The 13,397-nt window shown below is 34.8% G+C and overlaps 1 protein-coding gene across 1 annotated transcript in view; it reads left to right on the forward strand.

The window, feature by feature from the left end:
* The first annotated feature begins 9,789 nt into the window (after positions 1-9,789).
* The window catches only part of LOC125234359 (dystroglycan 1), a 176,975-nt gene continuing 173,367 nt past the window's right edge, over positions 9,790-13,397 (forward strand). The window contains 1 exon segment of the mRNA XM_048140549.1: positions 9,790-10,022. The gene's annotated coding sequence lies outside the window, so the exon portion shown is untranslated.

Here is a 13,397-nt window from a genome sequence, read left to right on the forward strand (position 1 = left end):
AAAATGGTTAGGGCAGTTTCGCTTGCGTTACTACTTTTTGGCCGAGAGAAGAAATAATAGCCATGTCAAAAGCACTGCTCGACTGACGCGAATACTTTCCGACTGCTTGGCTTTATCACGCTTTATTTTATTGCGCATGTTTTAATATTAATTGTAAGTTTAAGTTTTCCGCTTCGTTCACCGCCATCGACTTAATGCAAAATACGTACGCTTGTCAAATCGGTTAGGGCGCGCGAATCACAGCAACGGCCGTTTATTTTTAAACAAAATTGCTTGTTTTTATTTTTAAAGGATGAAACCTTAGAACGGGGTGATTGTTTTACGACAGAGTTTTAAACTCGGGGGAAAAATGTTGAAGGAAACCTGAAAAACGTGAAGTTTGCGTAGCGTTCGAGTTATGATTAAACCCGTTAAAGTCGTGGGCCGAAGTACCGAAAGGCTTGGCTCGAGTCCCGTGTGTGCGGTCACGTGCGGGCGGCACGCGCGCGGCTCACGTGCGGGTGACATCGCCCTAACTTACATAGCTACCAAAAGTACCAAACTAACCTATTATTTTACTTAGCTAACTACTCATTTGGAGAGCAACCTTGAACTTTAAACTACATTATTTGATACACAGTTTGTACTTACCTATTATTACTTACCTGCTTGTATTGTGGGAGTGAAATCACAGTATAAAACCAGTTATAAAATCATCTAACAAACGTACGCCGCGCGGGGTGCACACAACGTGTGTGATTGTCGCTAGATGTCACTATAACTATACCTATACATACTGATATGCCGACGGAAAGTTTTCATAATTCTGAAATTTTCTAAGAAAACTTCGGAAACTTTCCATACTTTGTATGGACAATTGTATGGATGGGAACTTTCCATTTCATAAATTTAAATTCCCTTTATTTTTCGTGAAAATTTCGTGAATTTTTCGAGAAATCTAAGATTTTTTAGGAAAGTTTCCGCAATTTGCACATCACTACCTATACAAATAACTCGCATTTACTGATGTATGGAGGATTACAACTCTTCCCTTACTTATTCCTCTATGCTATAGGTAACTGTATATTTTTTTAAAGTTTCCTTTCGTAATTCAATACTTTTCCCAGTGGTAAACATGTGGTTCTAAATATAAATGCTCACAGATAGCAAACTAAACTAAGGCTGTTCCTATTATCGGTGACATGCGTCCAAGACCGAGATTAACATCTGAGTAAAAATAATGAAGGGACGAAGATCAAAGCTGAGATAGGTCCCGTCAAACCGACGGCTCGTTAAGTGTACTGGGAATACACATTCGCAGAACTATTTTTACTTCTAGAAGTACCTAATGATTTCCTTCTCGCACTAGTCGGCAAAACACCTAGTACATTTCTTATCAGCGGGCGGGGATACTCTTTGTGACGGATTCTTGTCTATACATTTTTTCATATTTGATTTTGGAATTTGATTTAAGAAAAAAAAGAACCCATCATCCTCCTTGCGTTATCCCGGCATTTGCCACTTCTCGATTTGCCGAAGGCACTAGTTTTACGAAAGCGACTGCCATCTGACCTTCCAACCCGAAGGGTAACTAGGCCTTATTGGGATTAGTCCGGTTTCCTCACGATGTTTTCCTTAACACTTTCGCTACCAAGAACCCGACTGTCGGGTACACCGCTCGTAGAAGCGTAGCCGATTACATGGGTTTCCCCGTATGTAGCGAAAATGTCGTAGCGCCGCGTAGAGCCCGGTTTCGAAAGTGTTAACCGAAAAGCGACTGGCAAATATCAAATGACATTTTGCACATAAGTTCCGCAAAACATTAGTGCGAGCCGGGTCAGCCAGGGTTCGACGCGATCTCCGGATTGAAAGTCGCACGCTTTTACCGCTAGGCCACCAGGCCCACCAGCGCTTTTTAAAAACAAAACGGCCAAATGCGAGTCGGACTCGCCCACCGAGGGTCCCGTACAAACTTTCTTTCAAACTACCTAGTTAAAATAACCTCATGTTTTCATATAACTCTAAATATCTGGGCGACCGAGCTTCGCTCGGTTCTATTTTAATATATCACATCTTTAGATAAAAAAAAAACTTTTATAAATACAAAAACAAAAACCGGCCAAGTGCGAGTCGGGCTCGCGCACAAAGGGTTCCGTAGCAGCAAATAAAAATTACAGTTAAATCAACCTATCTCAAAAACTATAAGAGATACTTTGATCAAACCAAAAATCGTTGAAAGAGTTAATTAGCATGCATCACCTCTATTTTTTTTAGAATTTTATACCCCGTAGTTATAAAAATAGAGGGGGGGGGACATACTTTTTACGACTTTGAGAGCTGATATCTCAAAAACCGTTCACTTTAAGAAAAATGTTTTTTAGAAAACTTTATATCATTTTAAAAGACCTTTCCATTGATACCCCACACGGGTATGTACATCGAAAAAAAATTTTCATCCCTCAGTTACATGTATGGGGGGCCCCACCCCCAATTCTTTTTTTTTTACTATTTAGTGTCATAATTTTGTAGCGGTTCATACAACACATATTCCCATCAAATTTCATCACTGTAGTACTTATAGTTTCCGAGTAAATCGGCTGTGACAGACGGACAGACGGACAGACGGACAGACGGACAGACGGACATGACGAAACTATAAGGGTTCCGTTTTTGCCATTTTGGCTACGGAACCCTAAAAAAAGACAAAAAACAAAAACTTAATTTCTGGCCGGGATTCGAAACCCCGACACCTACGATCTATCTGCGTACATTAGACCGACCTCGTACGACTGAGCTAAGCGGAATCGATGCGCGCGCGGCGAAATTAAGGACCATATTTTACGTTTACAAACGCGAAAGAAAAACTCATGAAAACTCGAAAATTCGCGTTTTCCGGGATCTAAGGCTACGCTAGATCGATTTTTCACCCCCGAAAACCCCCACATAACAAATTTCAGCGAAATCGTTAGAGCGGTTTCCGAGATCGTCGGTATATATAAATAAATAAATAAATAAATAAATAAATAAATAAATAAATAAATAAATAAATATACAAGAATTGCTCGTTTAATAGTATAAGATAACTTGACTAGAAGACAAGTATAGGTACTAATGAGAATTATTGTGTATAGCGCCATCTCTCGGTGAATTCGCTAACTAATTTGCGCGACCTGTATACTATGTTGGTTTTTCAGGGATAATTCTTTATGATGTTAACCGATTTAAACAGTTTTTACTTTATTGGAAAGAAGACGGTTTACGTAACATCTCGTATTAATTTGAAGTACGATATATATTCGCAAGGGTGGGTAAATTGAAAGTAAAAATATGAAAAGTTTTTTGTGAATTAAAAAAAGAGTTTCCAAGATACAAACACGATTATATTTTTCCTGTAATATTTAGCATAAAACCAATGTTTCCTAAAATTTTCATAATTTTTAGTTGGTAAACTTCGGAGATAAGGGGGAGAGGGGGAACGGTATTTTTTTTTTACGTTTTCCTTTAATTTTTTTTTTTTCCACAACAAAAAAATTATAAAAAATAGTTTATTTTACGTTTAATTTGCGCTCTTTCTAACGATACCCCACTTAACCTAGTAACTTGAAATTTACAGTTTGCCCCCATTCATTTTGGCCATTTTCTACAATTAAAATTCATAAATAAAAAAAAATATACTTTCTATTTGTAGAGTTACAATGTTCACAACTATTCCAAATTTCAAGTTGATAGCATTAGTAGTTCTCGAGATATTTAGGAATGTGACAGACGGACAGAGTCGCACCATAAGGGTTCCTGTTTGTACCTTTTTGGTACGGAACCCTAAAAAAGAACCCGTCAGTCTAGAAATAATCTTCGGCGTAAGAACGATCCAAAATTTTCAGTGATATTCCTTCTGTAAAAATTTACTTGAATAAACTTAAATAAAGTGTCTTTTAAACAAGTGTTTTCAATAAGCCGGATCCATCATACTCTTTATCGCATCGGTGTCCCTATCGCACTTACAAATAGTGCGAAAAGGCCGGCCTGACGTTATATCGTTTATCACACGACCGTGCTTGCCTGCTTACTCCTAACTTCAAAGGTAAAAGGCCATAGGCCATACCTATATGTAATTAATTATGTACTGAAAGACGTGTACTATACACTTTCGAAGAGGGAATTCGTAACTCGTGTCGATTTAGGCCATGTTTTAATTTATCGCCAATCGATTAGAATATTGTAATGTAAAAACCTTTTTTAGGGTTCCGTAGTCAACTAGGAACCCTTATAGTTTCGCCATGTCTGTCTGTCCGTCCGTCCGTCCGTCCGTCCGTCCGCGGATAATCTCAGTAACCGTTAGCACTAGAAAGCTGAAATTTGGTACCAATATGTATATCAATCACGCCAACAAAGTGCAAAAATAAAAAATGGAAAAAAATGTTTTATTAGGGTACCCCCCCTACATGTAAAGTGGGGGCTGATATTTTTTTTCATTCCAACCCCAGCATGTGATATATTGTTGGATAGGTATTTAAAAATGAATAAGGGTTTACACAGATCGTTTTTTGATAACATTGATATTTTCGGAAATAATCGCTCCGAAAGGAAAAAAAAGTGCGTCCCCCCCCTCTAACTTTTGAACCATATGTTTAAAAAATATGAAATAATCACAAAAGTAGAACTTTGTAAGGACTTTCTAGGAAAATTGTTTTGAACTTGATAGGTTCAGTAGTTTTTGAGAAAAATACGGAAAACTACGGAACCCTACACTGAGCGTGGCCCGACACGCTCTTGGCCCGTTTTTTTTATTACTGAAGCTATACTAACTATAACTAACTCATTGGTTCTTGCGCGGCTACTACTGGTCTGCTCGTATCAGGGAGAATACAGGTAAGGAGAAACATCAGTCAAGTAGAACAGTCTCAAAAATTGACCGGCTGAGGTGTTTTTTGTTTTGTGTATTTTAAATTTTAATTGTGTTTAGTTATTGTTTTATTTATACAAAAGTCAACTTAAACCCTTTTACATTGTTTGCCCCGTCTAGATTAGGATTCTTAGGTAATGTTATAACTCTTGCGAATGAAATTTCGAAAATTGTAACAAAACAAAAAAATATTTTTGAATATTAAAAAAATGTTAGTAAAAAAAAAGCTCTCATCAGGATTTGAACCCGGGACCTCTTGCTCCGTAGGCGGGGTCACTACCGAGAAGGCTAAGAGATTGTCAAACCCTAATGTACCTGCTATTGCAGCGCCACCTATCTTTCTTTTATATGTGCACTTCTGATACATAAAGCTATCGCTCCTTACCTCTAATCTCCATATGCTCGTATAAATTATATAAATGTCAAACTTCAAAATAAATAAAGTGTCACCTCAAAACATGTTTAAGCAACAGACAAATAAGTACTATTGTGAAGAATTTAATAACAACGTAAACCGTGATACAGTGCCCAAATCAGCAGAAGAACTACCGATGCAGAGGCCTCTGCCAGCAAGCTCAACTCGCAGAACCCGGTGTAAGCCAACGTAGAGCTTCTGATGTAGTATAGTCCCTCTTCATACGTAGGTATTTAGTATAGGTATTCATAGAATCCGTTCCTTCTGCCTTTATGCCATATTTGTGGTTAGGTAATTACATTATTAAAATTTAGTCGGTGCTTCAATGGAGAAAAATAAATAGATTGTTTCACCTTATAGAAACCGAATTTAATTTGTGTTTTAAAATTAAAAAAGTTAAGCGCAGGAGTAGGGCATGTTTTGATGACTGGGCTACTCCTGGAATTTACAAGTCTAGAAACAGGTTGTATGAACTATATGCATTAAGGATGTCGAATAGTGACCAGAATTTCAATGAATATGTTAAATCGTATAGTAAGTTGTTCAAGAAAGTATGTATTTTAGCTAAAACTAATTTTTTCGCACGTAAAATAAAAGACTCAAACGACAAAATTAAAACCGTATGGAAAATTATTAGCAGTGAGACAGGTAAAGTGAAATCACGTGATACCAATTTTACTCTTAAAGTAGGTGATAAATTAGTCGAATCAGATGTAGAGGTCGCAAATGAATTTGAAAGTTTTTTTACAAGTATTCCCGTTGAAACGACTAAATCGCTTAACTCGTCCTCTTCAGCAGTATTTTAAAAATAAAAGTGCCGGAATGCCCTACAATTTTTAGTTTCAAACACATCACATCGCAAACGGTCATAAAAGCGTTTAGAACCTTACATCTAAAAAAGGCTGAAGATATTTGGGGCATATCAGTAAAAATTTTACAATCTATAGTGGATGTTATTGCACCTCACTTGGCTATAATTTTCAATACGTGTGTCGATATAGGTGTTTTTCCCGATCTCATGAAGCATAGTCGAGTTGTTCCATTATTTAAATCCGGATCAAAAACGGACCCTACAAATTTCAGACCCGTATCTATTCTCCCGGCAATAAGTAAAATCTTTGAAAGAATCATTCTTGATCAGCTTCTATCTCATTTTAATGTTAATGATTTACTCTATAAGGAACAATTTGGATTTACCCGGGGCAGGTCAACGACAGATGCAGGCACGACCTTAATTACATACATATTTGAAGCATGGGAACAAAAACTAGATGCTATAGGCGTGTTCTGTGATCTGTCGAAGGCTTTCGACTGCGTTGATCATGACACTCTTATTCGCAAGTTGCACCACTACGGCGTCAATTATAAGGCCCTTGATCTGATCTGGTCTTATCTTACAAACAGAATTCAGAGGGTGAACATAAACAGAGCTAAATCATCGGGGTCTATTACTTCAATGGGCGTTCCCCAAGGATCTATTCTTGGTCCTTTCTTATTTCTCGTTTACATTAATGATTTGCCTTATATAGTTAATGAAAAACATAAGTTAGTTCTCTTTGCTGATGATACATCAATTGTATTTAAAGTAAAAAGGAATGAATGTGATTCTAATGAAATAAATAATGTATTGTCCTCTTTAGTTCAGTGGTTTACTACTAATAATTTACTTCTCAATGCTAAAAAAACCAAATGTGTTAGATTCTCGTTGCCTAATGTCCAGCATACGAATGACGTACAAGTTGTTTTAAAGAACGAGACATTAGACTTTGAAAACAAAGCCGTTTTTCTAGGCATAACTTTAGATCTAAAACTACAGTGGGGTTCGCACATCTCTACATTGGCAAGTCGACTGAGTTCAGCAGCATACGCAGTTAAAAAATCCGTCAACTTGCAAATGTACAGACGGCACGGCTGGTGTATTTTGCATATTTCCATAGCGTCATGTCTTACGGCATTTTATTGTGGGGAAAAGCCGCTGATATTAATTCTATTTTTATTTTACAGAAACGTGCCATTCGCAATATTTATAATTTGGGGTCACGTGTGTCCCTCAGAGATAAATTTAAGGAGATCAACATCCTCACTGTTGCTTCCCAATATATTTACGATAATATTATTTATGTAAAAAAAAATATTGACATGTATAAATTGAATAGTGATGTACACCATTTTAACACCAGAAATAAAAATAAATTGGCGATCCCGCGATTCCGTTTACAAAAAGTGAATAATTCATTTATGGGGAACAGCGTGCGATTTTATAATAAGTTACCACCTAATGTATCTGAATTGTCAATAAATAAATTCAAATCATTCGTAAAACGACAGCTCCTGCAAAAGGCTTACTATACTGTCAAGGAATTCGTAGAAGATAAGGATGCATTTATGTTAAATTAGAATAAGATGTACATATATACAATTTTAAGTTGACATGTAAAAGTGCTAGCATAAGCCTATTTACAGAATAAACATTTTTGATTTGATTTGATTTGATACGTTATACTTATGTTACAAGTTTTTAGAATGAATTGTTACCTACATCTACACTTGAAAGATGTAGATAACTAGACATTAAAGGTAAATATACCTATACACCGTGCTTTTTCATTTCCGTTAAATTCGACAGTTATCTTCTGTTAACAGAATCGCTTTTTGATAAATTCGAAAAAATCTCCTTTTCATAACTTAATAACATTATTTAAGAGCTAAGTTAAATAGGGTTTTATTTTATTAGTCGATTCAGTTTACTTATAAGTAGTTTAATTTAATAGTACATAGATCATAGTGTAGTATTTTTTGTTAGTTTTTCTTTCTGAGTGGATTACATAATAATTGTATTTGACATAATGAACATTTCCTTTAAGTTTTCGGAAGTTAATAAACAGGTTCTATGTTTTTAGGCTATAACCTACCCTACCTGATATATGAGTGTAGGTAGTTTTAGTTTTACTGTCTATTAGCATTTTTTTTTTATTATTTTACTGCGATAAAAGATAACTTCAACTAGATTTTAACTTCTGATTAGCAGAAACGTCTGCAATCGATGCCACTAGGCTTAGAATAAATTTAAAAGTGGAAAATGTCTGTCTGCAAGGCAGACATTTTCCACTTTTAAATTTAACTTCAACTAGGTACTACAACTTAAATGTCAAAAACGTAATTATATTTAAATACGTTGTGACTGTTGTGAGTTAAGCACTCAGCTTATATTCGTGTCATTATTATTATTATTCTCTGTCAATCGTGCCAAACAAAAATAAATATTAATAACAATTTTCGCCATTTCGCCATGTGCCTGCTATACGGCCACAATTCAAAATATTTAATTTTCTGGATTATTGCAGATTCGTCTTCAAGATTGTTCAATTTACTCGTTTCGAACTTCCTTCTTTACGCACTTGTATCGTAATTTACATATTTTATTTTATACAAGTGTATCGTATCGTACGTACTGATAAATTAAATCACGACCGAAGGGAGTATTTTAAATAGACACGAGTTACGAATTTCCTTTTTGCACGTGTATCGTATTATTTTAGTTTCAAAATCCCCAAAATAAAAGCAATTATTATAATATTTAACAAAAATACTAATGTTATGACACCAATGCATCCCGTCAAAGCCGTTGCATATTATTGGCAATAAAACGTGATACGGAATTAGACACACATAATTATAATTATAATGTTGTACGTATATAATGTTAGTCAAACACATCATACTCTTCAAAAAAATGCTCATCGTTCTTCGAGACGGGTAAAAATATGACCTCAGTAATGAGCCATAGGTATTGAACCGCACTTGTGAGAAAACAAAGTTGAGATTTTTTGTTGTTTAATCATTTTGTGTAGTAGTTTCGGCGTCGAGCTGGTAATTTTGCAATAATAAGTGTAATAACCTCCTGTGACACAATATTAAAAGGGATTTTGATTGTACTGACTGCAACTAAGTACATAATTATACTATTATAATTATAGGAATATGCACGGTATCGACTGCAAAATAATCATACATCGTCTCATCTTAATTGCCCCAGTGCCCCACATACTGTAAAGTGCCATCTTTTGACAACAAAATTGGATGTTTAAGGCTGCTACTCGATAGTAGATGTCACTGTGTATCTAAAAATATTTTCGCAGGCAGCGCCATCTGTGAAGTAGAAATAAAACTCTCAAAAGACTTCTTAGCAAGCTTGTCCTACTAATAACACTACTTGACACTAGGTGTCCCTGTTAAGCACAAAACAAAAACGAGTATTGCCAGGTTATAAAATTCAAAATTATTTACGCTTCTACGGATCGTGCGAATACAATATGTGCAATGGATTCAATCAATCAATAAACTTTTGAAATTTACTTATCTTATAACTCTAATACCATGTTATTTCATAGGTGAAACCGGTATCCGGTAAGAAAAAACAAAACTTTTAGTTTGACGTTTAACTAGCTAAATTTTAATTTTTAGAGCTGATATCACTAACTTAGGGTGCAGGGCGAATGGCTAGAGGTAGAGCGGAGAGGGCGGCTAGTTGGGAACGTCAGGATCAGTTTGGATTAGTTTACCGTGATTATTTACAGGTGTGATTTGTGTTGTGTTTAGTTTATCAATTAAAACGCTTTTTATTTTCATCTCTAAAGACAATACTAAAACAAGGAACCTTCGTATACACGGACGCTGCTGTGACAACAGTTTCGAGAAGCCCGGGGTTTGGTCATGTGAATTTGTGTAAGTACTATAAATTTGATTATTTTTGTCATAAACATTGTTTTTTTTTTACAATTAAGCCTTTGTATACATTTACAACAGCTTGACTAAGTTAAAGTTTTAACCGGTTTTCTTTTCTTGTTCCGTATTTGGGTGAGGTCATTCATACCTCTTATCTAGGAATAGATAATAATGTTAATGTTTGGGTAGTGCATCGTTGTAATATTAAAAACACGAAGGTTTGAATACTAGATTTATTACGTGTGTTTTACCAACCATGCGTTTTGAATTGCAAATTCCAATCCTTGTTTTCAATGGCAGATGTAAATAACATAAATAATGACACTAGTTCTATTGTTAATAAGTCTAAATAATGTAAAAACGTTAACTATTCTTGAAGCTATTGTGCACCTTTTCTTAATACTTGTTACTGATTACCTGTAATTAGGATTTAGGTAACTAAATAAGTATGGGAAGACATAGATATCTTATTCTGATCAATCTAGCGTTCCTAGTCCTAAAGCATGTTTATCGAGATGACCTAACTGTATTCATAGAAAATAGCCATGAATCAAGTACATATATTGGTGTTCATTGCATAAATTAATGACCTAAGACTGAAATTTGAACAAATCACTACAAGCGTTCCAAGCATGGTTACATTGGTTACTAGTTACTAGGCCAAACTGGTTGTCACTCTTTGTAATAATGTATATTTAACAATATTAGTACAAATTACAAATCATTTATTCAGCAAATAGGCCACAGGGGCACTTTTACACGTCAATATACAAGTTGAACCGCAATTACAATTGATAATACTAATTCTAAGTTGTAACTAAAGTATTACGCTACTACAATGATTAGAGATGTATAAGGTCTCTAAACGTCGATATTCAACTAAAAACTACATAATAATATAGAAAAGTACAAATACAAAAAAAGAAGTCTAATATTTTGTATCTTTTCTGTCAGCATGAGGCCCCACAATTTTTCAATAATTTTGGAAGTTATATGCTGAAGCTTCTTTTTAGAGTGTTTTCACTCTTTCCAATTTGATATAGGATGTAGGATGGTAGGACCGTGGACCAATATCCTATACATTAAAGGCACTTTCTTCAACATTTGCCTTTGACACACTTCGCACATCTGATAATATGCAAACAATCTTACTCGGTTTTTTGTTTAATTTACCCTGAATTGTGAGTTGTGAATTGTCAAAGTTCCAAAAAGTTATTAATGTAATGAAATTAAAGAAAAGCAGCCTCATGTGTAATGAATATTGCCCAAAGTGTAAACGAATTCAAGAATAAGTTAGACAAGCACAGTGCTAATTCCACATAACACCTGAAACCTCTACCGACAACTGGATACAGGCTTTATCAGTTACTACAACTGCCTGCCTGCTTTACAAATAATAATAATAATAATAAACTTATAAATGTGATTAAATAATAAATTTATCCTCAAACCTATAGTTAAAGTTAAACAATATTATTATTTTAAATATCCATCCTATAATTGCTTGAGGAAATATTAAATAACCAATTAAATATAATACTAATATTTTTTTATTAATTGTCGGAAATAATTATGAATTTTGTTGGTATGACCCGATAACATATGAGGAAAAGTTAAAATTATCCTGCTGGCCATAAGTATGGGAAAGAAATAATCTACTGTAGTAACCAACTCTAGCTGGTTTCATTACCAATGCTTAAGAAAATAAAATAGGGAAGTAGCATGCTTTATGATTTTATTTCGACTGAAAGTGGTAGCAGTCTATTTGGTTGCAATACATACCTGAATTATACTACCTCTCTGTGCCCTGGTACTTTGTTCTCTGGGTATGTTCTCAGAGTTTCAAGGCCCCAGGCTGTGTAGCAAGTCCCTGTTTTCGCAGCACAATTCATGTAAACTGCTGACCTCATATTGGGCCATCCTACTCAGTATCCAAGGGGATACTAGGCCTTACCATTACCACATTTGCCATATAACAAGGCAAATAGCTTGCTCTTTCCAAGCTCTGATGGTGATAAGCTAATATGCCTACCACTATCAATCGTACATATGAGTAAGTATAATCATCATTTTTTTACATTAAACTTATGAAAGCACAAAATTGTTTAGTCTATTGCTATGCTTTTTTTTTAACATGAACATGATGTAGTTTGCATATCTGTAAGGCTAGCATTCAATGAGTATTGTTCACAATAAAAAATTGCAAGTACTTTATGTGGATCACAAAATGTTGAATTTTGGCTACTGTTTCAGATCAAATACTAAAACTAGTTGTACTATACAGTTAAGGCCCACTTGCACCAATCACTTAACTCAGGGTTAGTGCGGCTGCCCTATGCAGAAATCAAGTATCTGCTTTTTGCCAAATTTTACAGTAGAGCGAAAAAACGATTATGTTTTATTTTTCCTGATAATATGCTTATTAATTAATTTATAGCCTTTTAAACAGACGAACTTTATTATGCTAGATATCATTAATAGTGTACTATAATTTTTTCTTCAAAATGATTAGCACAATCATTTTAAAATACAAAAACAGCTTTCTGCGTAGAATGCGATAAGAAAATTTTAAAGCTTTTCTACAAGAAAGCAAGTATCTTGAACTGTTTTCATTTAGCTTTGGTAGGCTTGTTATTTTTAACTGTATCTAAAACAAAAACTACAAAACGGAATTTTATGCGGTTTTCACCAATAAATAAAATGATTCTGCGGAAAGGTTTTGATATATAATTTGTTGAGATCTTGTTTGAATTGGTTGAAATATGTCAATTTTTGCTAATCAAGTCGGACAAAATTCTGCTGGCTGAGAGCTTTAATCGAAAACGCTGCCCAAACTGTTTGAGCTGTATCAAAACAATGTATCGCGAAATTGTGTATCTTTCATAGACATACAAAAAAGTCAGTAATAGCATATGTCTATCTTTAAAGGATAAATTACTATAACCATTTTTATGATAGCCCCGTGCGCAGCCGGGGCGGGCCGCTAGTAGATACTTAGATAGGTATATGTATAGTGTATACATTTTAGATAGATGCCTTTAATGTAGTGTATGTCATGCTTGTGTAAATTAGGTTTTAATATAAATGCAATATTGGAGTAATACACGGAAAAGAAGCTCTGGTGTGTGTTTGAATGCAAGTTGTCTTAAGATTATAGGTTTAAGAGGTTTATCTGTCACGAAGAGTTCAAAAATACTCCTGAATCTTAATCAAGTACTTACGTTGTAGGAGACTATTTAAATAATAAAAAAACCTCGAAAGCGATTTCCCGTGGAACGCACAATATTAATTAAGTACAGTAGGTAGGTGCCTAAATAGGTACTCGAAGACAGAAAAAAATAATGAAAGTTATAGTCTTCCTTAATTATAATAATA

The sequence above is a fragment of the Leguminivora glycinivorella genome, chromosome 16, assembly GCF_023078275.1.
Source record: "Leguminivora glycinivorella isolate SPB_JAAS2020 chromosome 16, LegGlyc_1.1, whole genome shotgun sequence".
Classification (NCBI taxonomy): Eukaryota; Metazoa; Arthropoda; class Insecta; order Lepidoptera; family Tortricidae; genus Leguminivora; species Leguminivora glycinivorella.